This window comes from Rhagoletis pomonella, unplaced genomic scaffold, assembly GCF_013731165.1.
Source record: "Rhagoletis pomonella isolate Grant_MI unplaced genomic scaffold, Rhpom_1.0 Rhpom_scaffold_00009, whole genome shotgun sequence".
Classification (NCBI taxonomy): Eukaryota; Metazoa; Arthropoda; class Insecta; order Diptera; family Tephritidae; genus Rhagoletis; species Rhagoletis pomonella.
Genome location: NW_023458563.1, coordinates 10,252,008 through 10,258,140, shown reverse-complemented (window position 1 = coordinate 10,258,140; position 6,133 = coordinate 10,252,008). Strand labels below are relative to the sequence as shown.

General features: G+C 36.1%; 1 non-coding gene across 1 annotated transcript; it reads left to right on the top strand.

The window, feature by feature from the left end:
• The first annotated feature begins 5,715 nt into the window (after nucleotides 1–5,715).
• LOC118745920 lies at nucleotides 5,716–5,802 on the top strand. The gene has a single exon (XR_004993743.1). It is a non-coding gene; the product is annotated as a small nucleolar RNA Me18S-Um1356 (small nucleolar RNA).
• The last annotated feature ends 331 nt before the right edge of the window (nucleotides 5,803–6,133 follow it).

Genomic DNA, 6,133 nt, shown 5'->3' with positions numbered 1-6,133 from the left:
TGTGGTGCTCTCTTGGCTCTTAATACATTCAATCAAGCTTAAAACATTTGTCGCAAATCGTACATCGGAGATACTAAGTACCTTACCGGGCAACTGTTGGAGACACGTACCTTCAAAGGATAACCCTGCAGATTGCGCATCTCGTGGAATGACGGCTGACAATCTTTTAAAACATGATTTGTGGTGGCAAGGGCCAACATGGCTTCTTGATGAAAACGAGTAGGTGTCACTTTCTAAACAAATTTCATCGAAGGTGGATGAGTAGTCGGATGTTAGAGCAGAGCTAAAGACTGTTACATTGATAACTAGCCAAAAGGAGCAGCACAACGCGTACAGGGATTTGGCCAATAATACTTCATCCTGGTGGAGACTTGTACGGATAACAACATATATATTTCGAGTCATCAATGGCTGCAAGCAAGGTAAGAAGCCCATTTACAACCATTTGACCTTTACGGAAATTAGCGAGGCTTGTACATACTTACTGAAACTAGCACAAAAAATTTTTCTTCTGAACGCAAACATCTTGAATCTCGTACTGAATTGGACAGCAGATCTAAGCTACTAAAGTTGGCCCCGTTCCTTGATAGGGATGGTCTTATTGGCGTGGGAGGGAGGATTTGCAACTCCGCTCTAACAATGGAAACACAACATCCGATAATCTAGCCAAAGGAGGATCGCATAACAAATCTTATTTTAAACTACCAGCATCTTCAAAACTTGCATCCAGGTGTTTCAGCTCTCTTCGTCATAGTTCGACAAAAATATTGGATATTCGGAGCCCGTAATCTTATTCGAAAGCTAACTCACGACTGCTTGAAATGTTTTCGCCAGACACAACATACATCATCGCAAATGATGGCAGATTTGCCAAGAGTACGCGTTAATCAGGCATTCCCATTTCAAAATTGCGGATGTGAATACGCTGGTCCTATGACTCTTAAGAACTGTCGCCTTCGGAATGCGCGCACGTCAAAGGGCTACATATGTGTGTTTGCGTGCATGGTAACATTGGCGATTCATCTGGAGTTAACCACTGATTTGACCACAGAATGTTTCATTGCTGCACTGCGCCGATTCATGGCACGACGAGGAAAATGCTCTCACATTTTCAGCGATAACGGTAGAACCTTCGTCGGCGCATCCAAGATACTCAACGAAATGTATCAGTTGTTGCAGTCACAAACCCACAATGAAATTATAGCAGCCTTCTTGTCCAAAGAGGAAGTGAAATGGACGTACATACCTCCATATTCTCCGCATTGGGGTGGAATTTGGGAATCAGCAGTGCGTTCGGTAAAACTTCATCTACGCCGCGTCATTGGCGACACTATCCTGACATTTGAGCAGATGCACACTTTGCTAGCCCAAATTGAGGCCGTCGTCAACTCGAGACCATTGAGTGTCGCTCCAGACTCAGATGATATGTACCTCTCTCCATCTCATTTTCCAATAGGTCGGCCATACACCATGGTGGCGGAAGCAGATATGTCGGCGGTTCCGATTAAACCGATTAAAATACTGGCAGCACATTCAAAATATGTACCAAGGGTTTTGGAAACGTTGGCACATGGAATATCTGACATCGCTCCAGAGCCGACCAAAATGGTACCGCAAGCATCAGAACATAGCAATTGAAAGTATAGTTCTCGTTAAAGAAGCAAATTTGCCTCCATCGATGTGGATTTCGGGCAAGATAACCAAAACATTTCCCGTAGCAGATGGATTGATGCGTGTGGTGAGCCTACGCACAGGTCAAGGAGAGATGACCAGACCAATCACTAAAATTGCCGTTCTACCCGTATTGTGAAACCTTGTTTCATGGCCGCCCGGAATGTTCGTGAATGGCCCATCATATTGCTATTCTTATATTTTAACTTATAACAATTACATGGCAACATTCAAACTAATTACCAATGTTAAAATTGATGGCAACTCTGTATCTTTTTTGGCTTCTTGATTTTCTATTTTTATTAGGACTATTGTAAAATCGCCCGCTTGAATAAAACATAGTTAAATTAACTTTTAAAAGGAGATATCGAGTTTGCTTTATTCAAAGACAACCTTATATAACACCAATCTAAGTGATTTTCACTGCTGTGTGATCGGTATGTAAACCGGTATCACAATTTAATGGGTTTAGCTTCCTACATAAAGGAGATATATCGCAAAAACTGGTATCTGAACAATCAGTGGTATAAGAGATAAAGCTTATACAGCATAGATTGTGACGATTTTCTCAGTAGATTTTGTATTATTATTTATAAAATAGCTTATGAAATTTATCGGTTTTAGCTGTCCAAATAAACGAGTTTTCAGTAAAACCCCATATCTGAACAATCAGTTGTACAGAGGCAATAAATAGGTTATTGTGACCCGATCTTTGTTAATTTTACTTTCTGTTGATAATGAGTGAAAATAGTGAGAAATTTCATATTTCTAGCTGCATATATGGAGAAGTTATAACAAAGAATCTCATATCTGAACAATCAGTTGTATGGGAGCTAGCTGCATAAATGGAGAAGTTATGGCAAAAAATCTCATATCTGAACAATCAGTTGTATGGAGCCTATAGGTTATAGCGACCCCATCTTCGCCATTTTCACTGAAAGTTTTTTTTTGATAAGTGACAACAAGCTACTTAAATGGAGGAGTTATAACGAAAAATCTTATATCTGAACAATCTGTTGTATGGGAGCTGTAGGTTATAGTGGCCCGATCTTTGTACATTTCACATTAAGTTTTCTGTTGATAATGGGTGGAGGTATTGCAAAATTTCATGTTCCTAGCTGCATAAATGGAGAAGTTATAACGAAAAATCTCATATCTGAACAATCAGTTGTATGGGAGCTATATGTTATAGTCGTCCGATTCTTCCGGTTCCGACAAATGATTAACACATTATAAAAATACACCCACCTACCAAATTTCATCCGGATATCTCGAAAACTGAGAGACTAGATTGCATACAAACAGACGGACAGACAGACAGACGGACAGACGGACATGGCTAAATCGACTCAGCTCGACGTTCTGATCATTTAAGTTACATTGTTCAACATTGTTTAAGTACATTGTTCAACATTCAGTTAAATGATGTAAACTTTTGATTCAACTAACCGCCTGTGAAAGTTGAACAGTATAAACGCCTTTTAGCCTCAATCAATAATATTTAATACGGCTTTTCCACTGGACGCCAATTACGTAGTTTGCTCTCTCATTCGTAATTCGCACTCCAATTAGCCTTGGGATTAAGTACGTAACTTGTCATACTAAATTTTGAGAGCGAATTACCTAATTTGTTGGTAATTCAGATCCAATTTCCATGCGAATTACGAACAAATCGCTGCAGTCTCTAATTTTTATCGGACATTTATCGAAACCAGTTCACAAATCAAAACTGGCACTTTTTATAGGCACGAAAAGCAATTACTTACATTTTGCATAGATTTTGTAGCGAAGAAAAAAACAAAACACAGAGATAGAGAACTGTCAAATCATATTAAGAATGTGCGCGTGGGAAAGGGGTAACTCGCGATCGTAATTGGAGGATCGAACAAAGCAATTCCCGGTGTCGTAGGCAGTGTTGCCATTTTAGCCGTTTTCCAGCTAGATTTAGCCGGCTGCGATAGCAATCATTTAGCCGGCAGCCGATTTGTTAGCCGTTTTGCAAAAAAAAGTTAGCCGTTTTTAGACGATTTCGCTATTTGCCGTATTCTATTAAAATTTAAATATATGTGCATACATATAAGTTCCATTTTTACATATTTGGCGACCTAAGCTTTATTAGAAACTTCTAGCCTTATCTTGGAAAAAATTGCCATGTCGGACTGTGTTAAATATATAAAATTGAAATAATTTTCTCTAATACGAAAAGTCTTAAAATACTGTGCCGATTTCAATGATTTATATTTTATGTCAATATACAGTGACCCAAATATGAATATTATTTTTTTGTATGAAGGTACAGACACCATTTAAATCCAAATTTTATATTTTATGCAAAAATTATGAAAATTCTGATTTTTGTTTTTTAATTTAAAATTTTAGTATAGTAAAGTACAAATTTAAGGTAGCCGGCACTTACCGTTGATTATTGACAATTTTTTGTTGACGGTGTTCCGCATATTTCTTCATTTAAAAAATTTAGAACATACGTTGCATGGAAAAAATTCTTAACGCCGGTATAAAAAAAATTACAAAACTCAACGGCGAGTCCTAGCTACTTAAAATTTTCACTATATTATACTAAATTTTAATGGACTACAAAACTGCATACATACCATTTTGTAAATATGCTGATTAAAAAGTTAAAGTTGGTGAAATTTTTGCCAAAAATCTGAAATTGATACTTATATGGTGTTTGTTGAGTAATCAGCTAAATTTTAATAAAAAAATAATAAACATTAAACAAACTAAATAAAAATAGCCAACATTTGCTAAAATCTCGCGTCCCATTTTATATTTGGGTCACTACGTTTTTTCCAAAGAAGGACGGAGCGGGGACTTTCTTTATACAATTTTTGTTATGAATGGCTTAAATTTAAGTGCGAAGTTTTATTCGAAACACTAAGAAAACAACGAATGAGAATAAAAGAGCACGAATATCGATGTGAAGCAAAACTCTATGGGAAGACAATACCGTGAATAATTGTATCATGGTGCCAACATACTTTATTGTTGCTTATTATTGCTCTGAGACGGGCATGTGAGAGAGTGAGTAGGACATTAAAAACAGGAGTCTTAGAAAACAACGCATGAGAATAAAAGAGCACGAATATCGATTTGAAGCAAAACTCTATGGGAAGACAATACCGTGAATAATTGTATCATGGTGCCAATATACTTTATTGTTGCTTATTATTGCTCTGAGACAGGCATGTGAGAGAGTGAGTAGGACATTAAAAACAGGAGTTTCACATATATAGACATCAAAATACAATTAAATAGTGGACTTGTTAAAAACTTGAAAAGCGACCGGCTTGTTCGATATAAATTAATGGCGTTTTCTTTTTTCGAAATAATGTTGGCCTGTTTTCTTCAGGCCTTTCACAGCTTCACGTGCTCTTTTCTCAAAATATTGCCCTCCGACTAAGCTAAATACTTTATACTAATATAGCCATTTTTCAGGACGAAAAGTAACCTAGTGCAAATGTTGCAATGTAAGGCAAAATCTTTTACTAAAACAGAAAACGCTAAGTAAGTTTTTAAATAATCTATTTTTTATATTTAAGTATTTAATATAAACTTGACTTCTTCATGACAGTTCCTTTTGTTAAGCAAAAATAATATGTAATCAATTTACCAGTCTCTGTTTTTATGATTTATTTAACGAGTGGTGTAAAGCTTTGCTACGTATAACCTTTATTAACTAAAAAAAATATGATTTTACTTTCTACTTGCGATTTCTTTAAATAAAACGTGTAAATTTAAGTTGAAACATTATAGCCGTTTTTAGCCGCTTTTTTTGCCAATATAGCCGGTCGCCCCAAAAAGTTCTGGCAACACTGGTCATAGGTAAGCCGTATTACCCTTTACAACACTGAAAGACTAGCTAACGACGCGTCTTATTGCCTACCATATGTATGTCATTTTGTATGCCAGATATGTATGTATAAGTTTTATCCGTGGAAGATAAATATCGGCAGAGGAGGATTTTCTACCGTTGGAGTAAGGTAAATTAAATACTAATTAATTGTAAGACTTTTCTCATCAAAAGTTTAAATGATGACATTTTCATACCCAAAACTGAGCAAAAATGCTGAATTTTTTCTTAACATGCACTACCATCTGATATATTTTCTTAATATTTTTTTGTTTAGACTAAATATTTTACGAAAAATAAAAATTATTTTTAAGCCCTAATATTTTTTTGTGGGGATTTTTTATCTTGATAAAAGCATTTGTAAGATGGCTTAAAACAAGTATGTTCGTTCCATTGGAGCGCAAGTATGCTTAAATTTTTTTTTAGAAAATGTGTTATTTCACATCCAAGTACATAATCAAAAATAACACAGGCCCAGCGGCAGACTTTTTTTGGGGGGTGTTTCCGGGAAATTTGCCACTTATTTTTATTACTGTAAACGAGTAATTCTTATATATATATATTAGGGTGATCCAAAATAACTAGCCT